The sequence below is a fragment of the Lethenteron reissneri genome, chromosome 52, assembly GCF_015708825.2.
Source record: "Lethenteron reissneri isolate LAM-NWPU_2019-01 chromosome 52, ASM1570882v1, whole genome shotgun sequence".
NCBI lineage: Eukaryota > Metazoa > Chordata > Hyperoartia > Petromyzontiformes > Petromyzontidae > Lethenteron > Lethenteron reissneri.
The window spans coordinates 8,327,849-8,339,950 of NC_083830.1; positions in this window are offsets into that span (position 1 = coordinate 8,327,849).

A 12,102-nucleotide genomic window follows, 5' to 3' on the forward strand; every position below is an offset into this window, starting at 1 on the left:
ACCTGACCATCACAAGGTGACAGCTCAACGGAGGTGGCTCATGAACATCATCATCCTCGTGTGGACATTTACAGCGGCAGCGAAATAGTCTCAACGCGTGACGGTGATTCTCAATGTTGGAGGGGAAACCTGGGGGACCCGGAGACAAATCCACGCGACCACGGGGAGAGAGACACGCAAACTCCAAATATACAGCAGCAGGCGTCAGGGTCCGGTTCGAACCCACGACATCCTGTATACCAGGCGAGGTAGTTAACATCTCCTAGCCACCGTGATGATCATGGTAGAGAGCGAGACACGCAAACTCCAAATATACAGCAGCAGGCGTCAGGGTCGGGATCGAACCCACGACCTCCCGTACACCAGGCGAGGTAGTTAACATCTCCTAGCCATCGTGATGATGATGAGAGAGAGACACGCAAACTCCAAATATACAGCAGCAGGCGTCAGGGTAGGGTTCGAACCCACGACCTCCTGTATACCAGGCGAGGTAGTTAACATCTCCTAGCCACCGTGATGATGATGAGAGAGAGAGACACGCAAACTCTAAATATACAGCAGCAGGCGTCAGGGTCGGGATCGAACCCACGACCTCCCGTGCACCAGGCGAGGTAGTCAACATCTCCTACCGCCACGCGTGAAGCGAGGCCACGCAGTCGATGCGACTCGTGGCGGTGACGTCGCTGCTTCGTTGGCCGCGCGAGCGACTCCGAGCAAAGGTGGCCTCTGATTCGTGTCGAGGCGCGCACGGCAAAACCACACGGGGGGTGGGGGAGGGCTGTCCCGTACGACTCCTTGCGAGCGCCGCCTTCATCACGACGCTTTCGCGCTGCCACCGTCTTGGCTCCCTTCGCAGCACCCTGCCGCGAAACGTTGACATTCAAAGTTCAAAGTTCATTTATTAGGTATAGCCCTGTGAGCCATTCGGCTCTTGAATCGGGCGCAACCGCAACAAACAAAAAACAAAACATGAACAAGAAAACATCTTAGAGTGAATATGTGACTAAGTGCAAACAGAAAATCCAAGAAAAGACAGCAAAATATAGCCGAAAAATCACCGTACACCAACGCTGTGTGCAAATATCCCAGTGGGATGCAAGTAAAACAACAACAACAACAACCAGAAGACAACTTAGATTAAGGCCATCAGTCTAACTCTGTACTACAACAAACAGACATGGCCAAGCCAAAAAACTTTTCGAAAATCACCAAAATAAAGCCATAAAAGCAATGAAACAGTGATCATAGGAACTGTGACCGAATTTTCACAATAAACGACGTAAACAACAACATGTACTACCAAACTCTGCAGCCATAGCTGGCTGCATGAGTCACTCCACAACAGCAGCAGGAGCATCAGTCGGAGTATCAACATTTTTCAATGCACCTTTAAGATCAGCACACTAAATCAAAACACAGATCATACTTTGCATACTTTGCAGCGATCATGGCACGGCCCCTCGCTTCTAAAACGCCACTGCGCTCTCTGCGTTCCCGTCTCGTGTCTCTGGCTCCCCGGGATTGCTGGGTCATTGTAATACTGGACGTTGTCGCGGGGGACGGGGGAGGGGGGGTTTCACTGTAAATGCGATTGCACGAAGGGTCGGGTCTGAAAAAATCTTGCCCGAGCCGAACGGCGCTACAGGGAATTAATGAGTTGATGTTGAATTTCAATTTAAAGCTTTCGTGACTGCAGGGTTTCGTTTCGGCCACAACGCAAGCAGCCGTCCTCAGGTGAGGACGGCTGCTTGCGTTGTAGCCGAAACGTCGTGAGAATTATTTATAATGTTTTATTTTTATCATTTTATTACTTCCCTTCTACGTGACTTTACCGAAAGAACCAAGAAGATGAATCCCTGCAGTCACGAAAGCTTTAAATCGAAAGATCCCCCAGACGTCACAACGATTTGCAGGGCCGCTCTTTGTCGGGGCACGGGATGGAGGGTGTGGGGGGGTCACGGTTCAACTTTGTCAAATAAAAACAAATTCCACCGCTAATTACCCAATGAGGATTACACTGGCAACGTCGCCTCCCCCCCCCCCCTTGAGTGGCAGGGTATATACCCACAGTGGTAACGGTACATTTCTAAGTTTCAACAATAAATAATTTGCGATAAATATTTAAAATCTGGCAAATTTGCATCGTGACACCGGCGCGCGAATGGCCTCCGCCTTTACGACCAACAACCCCACGGGGTCTTTGAACGGCCGCTGCAAACATTTTAAAACGGCGCGCATTCGTCGTAAATATTAACCGGGGCGGCCAAGGTGGGGGGTGGGCACGAACCGCAAACCTCTGCAACAAGCGGCAAACGGGCAGACACTTCAACAATTACAACAACAAAAGCCAACCAATTATAGCTCGCCAAAATATCATCTTAACGAGCAGATGCACATATATTATTACAAACGGCGCCTGGAATTCTATATTGTTTCTCTCTCTCCGTGACTGTTAACTACTTCACGTGAAAACGTCAATTTGAAAATCAATTATGCAATGGCAAGCAGGTTGTTTTTTAATTCATGTACCGTCATAAATATTGAATGGTTACATAGAGGGGCGCCTTAAACATTAATCACCATATCAAGAGACGCGCGGTGGGTTCTCGCAAGCACACCACTCCAGGTCAGGCCACACCACCCCTACCACCACCAGCACCACACCATGGCGTCCCAGGCCACGCGATTCCACCCCACGCTACAGCAGGCCACCCCACAGCACGCCAAGCCGTGCTATGCCACCCCATTCCCAAGACACACCACCCGCACACCAAGCCACGCTACACCATTCCACGCCATCTCATGCCACCCAATGCCACATCATGCCACGCCATCCCACGCCACCCCATGCCACCACATTAGATGCCACACCACCCTATGCCACCACATTATATGCCACCCCACCCAATGCCACACCATTGCATGCCACACCACCTATGCCACACATGCCATCCCATTGCATGCTTCACACACCCTAGCACACCATGCCACCCCTATGCCACACCATGCCATCCCACCCACGCCGCACCACCCTATGCCACACAATGCCACCCAATGCCACCCCATTGCATGCCACACCACCCTATGCACACCATGCCATCCCATTGCATGGCTTCACCACCCTACGCCACACCAATGCCACCCCTATGCCACACCATGCCATCCCCACCCCACGCCGCACCACCCTTATGCCACACATGCCACCAATGCCACCCCATTGCAGCCACACCACCTTATGCCACACCATGCCATCCCATTGCATGCTTCACCACCCTACGCCACACCATGCCACCCTATGCCACACCATGCCATCCCACCCCACGCCGCACCACCCTACGCCACACCATGCCACCCAATGCCACCTCATTGCATGTCACACCACCCTATGCCACACCATGCCACCCAAGCCACCTCATGCATGCCACACTACCCTATGCCACACCATGCCACCCAATGCCACCTCATTGCATGCCACACCACCCTATGCCACACCATGCCACCCAATGCCACCTCATTGCATGCCACACCACCCTACGCCACACCATGCCACCCAATGCCACCTCATTGCATGCCACACCACCCTACGCCACACCATGCCACCCAATGCCACCTCATTGCATGTCACACCACCCTATGCCACACCATGCCACCCAATGCCCACCTCATTGCATGCCACACTACCCCTATGCCCACACCATGCCACCCCAATGCCACCTCATTGCATGCACACCACCCTATGCCACACCATGCCACCCAATGCCACCTCATTGCATGCCACACCACCCTACGCCACACCATGCCACCCAATGCCACCTCATTGCATGCCACACCACCCTATGCCAACCATGCCACCCAATGCCACCTCATTGCATGCCACACTACCCTATGCCACACCATGCCACCCAATGCCACCTCATTGCATGCCACACCACCCTACGCCACACCATGCCACCCCAATGCCACCTCATTGCATGCCACACCACCCTACGCCACACCATGCCACCCAATGCCACCTCATTGCATGCCACACCACCCTATGCCACACCATGCCACCCAATGCCACCTCATTGCATGCCACACTACCCTATGCCACACCATGCCACCCAATGCCACCTCATTGCATGCCACACCACCCTACGCCACACCATGCCACCCAATGCCACCTCATTGCATGCCACACCACCCTATGCCACACCATGCCACCCAATGCCACCTCATTGCATGCCACACTACCCTATGCCACACCATGCCACCCAATGCCACCTCATTGCATGCCACACCACCCTATGCCACACCATGCCACCCAATGCCACCTCATTGCATGCCACACTACCCTATGCCACACCATGCCACCCCATGCCACCCCATTGCATGCCACGCCACCCTATGCCACACCATGCCACCCAATGCCACCCCATTGCATGCCACGCCACCCTATGCCACACCATGCCACCCAATGCCACCCCATTGCATGCCACACCACCCTATGCCACACCATGCCACCCAATGCCACCCCATTGCATGCCACGCCACCCTATGCCACACCATGCCACCCAATGCCACCCCATTGCATGCCACGCACCCTATGCCACACCATGCCACCCAATGCCACCCCATTGCATGCCACACCACCCTATGCCACACCATGCCACCCAATGCCACCCCATTGCATGCCACACCATGCCACCCCATTGCATGCCACCCAATGCCACCCCATTGCATGCCACACCATGCCACCCCATTGCATGCCACCCAATGCCACCCCATTGCATGCCACACCATGCCACCCCATTGCATGCCACCCAATGCCACCCCATTGCATGCCACACCACCCTATGCCACACCATGCCACCCAATGCCACCCCATTGCATGCCACACCATGCCACCCCATTGCATGCCACCCAATGCCACCCATTGCATGCCACACCATGCCACCCCATTGCATGCCACCCAATGCCACCCCATTGCATGCCGCACCACCCTATGCCACACCACACCATGCCACACCACCCCATGCCACCCATTGCATGCCACACCACCCTATGCCACACCACACCATGCCACACCACCCCATGCCACCCCATTGCATGCCACACCACCCTATGCCACACCACACCATGCCACCGCACGCCACTGCGGGACAGCTTGGTGGCCACGTGGCCCACGTTTTGTGTAAATCGCGGGTTGTTAAAATAATTTCAACATGTTGATCCGAGAAACGAAGGGTCCTGCCGTGGTGTCGCGGCTAGCGCATCGGACTTCTTACGAGCCAGAGGTCGCCGGCTCGATTCCATCCACCGCGGCGCGGCAGCTGAAACAATGGGGGATATTAGGGGATATTTGGGGGATATTTAGGGGATCACGAAAGGGCAGGGGAGGGATGGGAAGGAGTGGAGGGGCGTGTGGAGCGAAGAGAATGGGCGACAGTAGAGAAGAGGTGAGCATTTAAGAGAGGAACAGAAGGAGGTTAAGGAGGTAAATTGGAGCTCAAAACACAAGACGATGAAAATTGCACAATGCAGCAGTTGCGCGAAACCGATTTCGCGACAATCGTCGCATCGTGAAATGTGACACACTTCGAGTGACTGTGTAACGTGAGAGAGGCGCGGGGAGGGTGGCAGGGAAGAGAGTTGACGGTTGCGTTGTTGCCCCGAGCGAAACAGCTGTCCACGTCTGGCGTCGATTTCACGTTGTTCTGTTATTTAAACCAAAAAAAAAATCATGTTTTATTCATTACGCTCGTTCACCCAGGAAAACACCGCCGACTCTCATAACTCTCCCCCAGATGGGGGGGGGGGGGGGGGAGTGTCATGCCAAATTTCCGTCACGAGTCGAAGAGTCCGCTGACATCTCTCGCAGGGCAGAGCAAAACAACAACCCCTCTTCGCACAAGAGAACGGCCCGCGTAAGTGGACATCAAAGAGCTACCACCCGAGGCCCCGTATTCTTCTTCTTGGTTCTTTCGGTAAAGTCACGTAGAAGGGAAGTAATAAATAATAAAAATAAACATAATAAAATCATTCTCACGACGTTTTGGCCACAACGCAAGCAGCCGTCCTCAGGTGAAAACCAGGTCTGTCGGGGAGACAGCGTCTTGGGAGTGAGCCACTCTGCTCCACACACACAGCAGAGGGGCAGCGCCGTCGCACCCGCCCTGCCACACGAGAGAGAGTGAGTTTCGTCGCACGACAAGTCAACCACATTATTTCAAATATCAAGAGCTGGAATTTAGCCAAAGTGTCGGTGCAGAACCAAAGTTATATCCGATGATTGAAACAAAGAAATCAAGTCATCAGTGGCCAGGCTGACAGCATCAACTCGCTGCACGTGTGGACATGGAATCACAGCTCAGTCCTGGCGAGTCTGAGTCTTCTTGGTTCTTTCGGTAAAGTCACGTAGAAGGGAAATAATAAAAATAAAACATAATAAAATACAATTCTCACGACGTTGAGGCCACAACGCAAGCAGCCGTCCACAGGTGAAGAACAGGGCTGTCGGAAAGACAGCGTTGCTTGCGTTGTGGCCGAAACGTCGTGAGAAATGTATTTATTGTAATATTTTTATTCTTTTATTATTTCTCTTCTACGTGACTTGACCGAAAGAACCAAGACGAATCCCTGCAGTTAGGCCTCGGCAAGGTAAGGTAAAAGTTAAAAACGAGCCTACCTTTACCCTACCTTTTACCTTACCACAATACAATCACTCTACCCTACCTTTACCCTTTAGCAAGTAAATAAAAGGAAAAAAGCAACGAGCCTACTTTTACCCTACCTTTTACCCTCAGCCCATACAAATTACCCGATTACAGGGTAATTACTAGGGTACTACTACACATGAACAAGGTTTATAACGGTAAATGCCGGGTAGAGTGCTTTATACATAAAGAATACTCTCGATTCCAATTTTACACGCTTGTTGTTGTCCTTGTTGTTGTCATTGTTGTTGTCGTTGTATCCTCAAATCTTGTAACTCAAATTTTACACACTTCCCAATGTGGTATCGACTGCAAACTTGGTATACTTCTGTCATACTGATGACAATACTATATTCTATCATAAAAAATATTTTTAAACATTTTGTATATGTTATGTTTCGGCTTGGGTCTAGTTGTCCACTCTCAACGTTGGCTGTAATTGGCCACAGCCCCTCAAGTTGTGGCAAGCTTCAGGGCCACTTCCTGGAGTCGTGGAGTTCTGCCATTACTCGTACATTTCATAGAAGCGTGTTTGAAAAAAGTGTATTTAAATATTACTTATTAAATGGAGGCCACGGACTGCGCCACGGAGCTTTTAGCGGTAAACAAGGTACCGTATTTACCGGTTAATACTTCGCGCTACCTTTACCCTACCGGGTAATTCTTCCGAGCTACCTTTACCCTTTAACCCTTGACCTTACCCCTTGGCATGTCGACACCTTTACCCTTTGACCCGGTAAGAAGGGTAAATTACCTTACCGTGCCGAGGCCTACCTGCAGTCACGAAAGCTTTAAATCGAAAATTAAATCGAAATTTGAGTCTGAGTCTCTGTATCTATGGGTGTGTGAATATCTACGAGTGTACACGCGAATCCATGGGTCTCTATGCGAGTCTACGAGTCTCTACTTGTCTATGGGTCTCCGTGTGTGAATCTACGAGTCTCTACGCGAGTCTATAGGTCTCTGTGCGAGTTATCAGAGACCAGGCCTTGACCATCACCTTTCTGTGCGCGTATGTGGGTCTCTGTGCAGGCCTATGGGTCTCTGTGTGAATCTACGAGTCTCTACGTGAGTCTATAGGTCTCTGTGCGAGTTATCGGAGAGCAGGCCTTGACCATCACCTTTCTGTGCGCGTCTGTGGGTCTCTGTGCAGGCCTATGGGTCTCTGTGTGAATCTACGAGTCTCTACGTGAGTCTATAGGTCTCTGTGCGAGTTATCGGAGAGCAGGCCTTGACCATCACCTTTCTGTGCGCGTCTGTGGGTCTCTGTGCAGGCCTATGGGTCTCTGTGTGAATCTACGAGTCTCTACGTGAGTCTATAGGTCTCTGTGCGAGTTATCGGAGAGCAGGCCTTGACCATCACCTTTCTGTGCGCGTCTGTGGGTCTCTGTGCAGGCCTATGGGTTTGTGTGAATCTAGGAGTCTCTACGCGAGTCTATAGGTCTCTGTGCGAGTTATCAGAGACCAGGCCTTGACCATCACCTTTCTGTGCGCGTCTGTGGGTCTCTGTGCAGGCCTATGGGTCTCTGTGTGAATCTACGAGTCTCTACGTGAGTCTATAGGTCTCTGTGCGAGTTATCAGAGACCAGGCCTTGACCATCACCTTTCTGTGCGCGTCTGTGGGTCTCTGTGCAGGCCTATGGGTCTGTGTGTGAATCTACGAGTCTCTACGTGAGTCTATAGGTCTCTGTGCGAGTTATCGAAGAGCAGGCCTTGACCATCACCTTTCTGTGCGCGTCTGTGGGTCTCTGTGCAGGCCTATGGGTTTGTGTGAATCTACGAGTCTCTACGTGAGTCTATAGGTCTCTGTGCGCGTTATCGGAGAGCAGGCCTTGACCATCACCTTTCTGTGCACGTCTGTGGGTCTCTGTGCAGGCCTATGGGTCTGTGTGAATCTACGAGTCTCTACGTGAGTCTATAGGTCTCTGTGCGAGTAATTGGAGACCAGGCCTTGATCATCACCTTTCTGTGCGAGTCTGTGGGTCTCTATGCAGGCCTATGGTCTCTGTGCGAGTCAGCGGTGTCCGGCCCGAGGCCATCACTTCTCGCCGCACTTGAGAACCCGGTTTAAATCACAGGCGACTGGATTCGAACCTAGGATCTCAACGGTTGCCGCTCTGACATCAGAGCGAGCCGGGGTCAACTCAAGGCAGTGGAGTCGTGAATTTATGGAGGGAAAAAAAATGTCCACACAGTGCCGAAGATGTTGATTGGCTGTGCTTTTGGTGTTAGAATAATTGCGGGTTGTTTACGAGGGTAGCTGACACAACGATGATGCATTTTTGTTGTTGACACGCGATGAGACTCGTCATGGGGGGGGAGAGGGGGGGGGGCCCACTTACAAAATCAGAAATTGAAAACCGTTTTGAAAGCGGTGAACTCATCGGCAATAAATCCCAAACGGCGCCGTCGTTTTATTTTATTTCTTTCCACAACGACAGACTTGGCGTTAAATACAGCGACGCGCGCGCGCACGCACGGAGAGACCAACGCGAAACAATTATAAAACCAATTAAAAAGCAACTCTTCATCCGCGGAGAGGCGAAACTTTCAGATATTCTGCACGAACGCAAGCGGCGCGCGTCGGCGTGAGCACGGCGTGACATCGCCACGGTCGACGCCAAAACGTAAAAACGCGTCGTCGTCATTTTGGATTTGCCGCCGAACCTATAACGTAAGTCCTTGCCTGGAGGGATATCGTAGGATCGCCAGTTCACCGGCATCGATTCAAGCGTGTCGTAAGTCGCCCCGGGGGTTTGCTCGTCTTGAAAGGATGCTGCTGCTGCAGCAGAAGGCCGCGTGGTGCCGCTCGCTGGGATGCGTAAAAAAATAAAATTCTACGGAGAAATGGGACGCACGTAATGTTGAACTTCTTTCGCATCGTATGTAGCCAACCGAGCTCATCGGCGGGACGTGTGAAAGATAAATTATCCGCTTCTTTATTTGTGTGTGGGGGGTGGGGGGGGATAGTTAGGCTTTCGTTAAAATTAAAGATGTCAATTTCCAAGCGAGCTCCGCTCAACTTTTGCAAAGCCTCTTCACACACACACCACCGACGTAAAATCCAACCGTTGAGACTCCGAGTCAACGGGGGGCGGGAAATTAAAACGTCGATTTTCCCCGCCGCCACCGACACAGCGATCCACGCTCGTTTCCGGGCGACGCCACGCCAGAGTTCGGCACCAATCAAGCCCTCGCCCGCGAACCCCTCACCACCCAACGCCACGGGCCAGAGTAGCAGCTTCGCCGGTCCGAGATTTTCATCAGCACGCAATTGGCCACTTGCGAATAACGAGCTTTGTAATTAAAACAAAACAAAAAAGGTGACATCGTTTGGTTGGGTGGTGGAGGGGTCGACGATAGGAATTTGGGCACAAACCAATGGGGGGGGGGCAGTGCCCCCCGCCGCCGGTCTACGAAAACCGCTGGGAACGCGCAAAAAAGATAGAAGCATCGCGCGAGCCAAAATGATCTTTTACACACGGGGCAGAGTGCTCCCCGGTCTCCCGTCCCAACACAAAGATCCCCAACCCCCTTCCACCCCCGTGTGGCCTTAACAAGATTGTCTGGGCAAGCGCTGTTAGCGAGTAGCACCTATGAAGGCCGGGACAGTACAGGAGGGGGTGGGTGGCCAACACGACGCCCGGCCGCCTTTGTCTCCCCGGTGACGATGTTCACACTCCGCACCAGGTACTCATTTGAGGCCGAGTCCGCCTAGGGGAGGAGGGCCCAGGACCGGTCCAGATAATCGTCACTCGTTTTGCCCGTGAGCGGGAATCGAACTCGGGTCGCCGGTTCGGTTGCGGAGCGCGCTAACCGCTTCACCACCGCTCCGCACTATCGCACACACGCAGACACAGCCCTTTGTCAATCCACTGCTGGATAAGGGGTCTCTCCACGCCGCGTGAATTTTGCTCGACCGCAGCGCTTGCCGCGCTGCGCGGGAACGTAGCGGTTACAGCTACGGGTGTTTCTGCGTGCCCCTTGCTGCTGCCGCTGCTGCTACTACTGCTGCTGTTGCTGCTACTGCTGCTGCTACTGCTGCTGCTGCCGCTGCTCCTGCTGCTGCTGCCGCTGCTGCTGCCGCTGCTCCTGCTGCTGCTGCCGCTGCTGCTACTACTGCTGCTGCTGCTGCTACTACTGCCGCTGTTGCCCTCTGCAACGTCGATCCTCGTGTCGCCGCGTAACAAACCGACCGCTCCCAACGCAGCGAGTTTATTCTCAACTGTGCGGGACAACGGGGCTGTGTGATCTCTCCCCGAGCTGGGAGTTGAACTCATGGCGGGGCTCACGGACAAAACCTGGATAGGTGGCGGCAGCGTGTCAATCATTCCGTGGGTTTAGCCGCAAAGCTTCGCCCGGTATCACGACTCTTATTGAGGATGGCCGTGCCAGGTTTTTGCAGGAGGGGGTAATGATTGTAGCTGTCCGAGTGAGTGTGATCCCAAATGAGTAATTTTTTTCTTTTAGGTAAATTGGACCACAACTCCTTGGCGAAATGACGTCACGGGATTTTCAATCATCCGCCGCGCAAGCGGACGGTTAACCACTCGCACCGCCACGTCAAATAGGGTGGGGCGGCCGCTGGGTTCGAACCGTGGCCCTCCGCAACGAGCGGCCAAACGCACCAGCGGCACCAGCGGCACCAGCGGCACCAGCGGCACCAGCGGCACCGCCTGCCCCCGTGACACACCGCAAAGCGCGACGACGCGCCGTTCCCGTGCGTCTCGGAGGGGGGCTCGCGACGAAACTTCCTGACGGACAGCCGCAGCGTCGGACGGCGTTACGGAACGCGCGAGCGAGCGCGATCTTACTTCCCTCGTTTTGGCGATGAAGAAAACGTCTTCTCGCTCTCTCTCGCTCTCAGGCGTCGAGCCACGAGACGGAAAGGAAAAAAAAACATTTCCACTCCGCCAAATACATTAAATGCACGGAGGTAAATCAGTCGGCGGCGCGATGGGTTTTAATGAAAGTAAACGGCAGCCCGTAACGAATCTCCGCGTGTCGCTGTAATGGGTCTCCGTGTAAGTGAGTGGCAATCCCTCGAATTAATAGGCACCTACGTAATCGTGCGCAGGCCTGATGCAATCCACTGCTGGATGAATGCCTCCCCCCCCCCCACAGCCCCCGCACCTCACCCCACCCCCCCCATGCTGCGTCAGTCGTGGGGGGAAGGGCGGTCTTGTTCGACCGTACTTCACCACGCCGGTCGGCGCGCGGTTTTGGTTGGTGAAAGGCGTCGTGCCCTCGCATCGGTTCAGATATCGCTCGCCGCCGATGTTAGCCGCGCGACTGGGGATCGAACTCGGGTCCTGTGGGTGCGCTCACCACCGTGCCCCCGCTCCACTGGCACGCAAACCTACACACGCGCGCTTGCAGCCCCTTGCGTCAATCCACCGCCCACGCC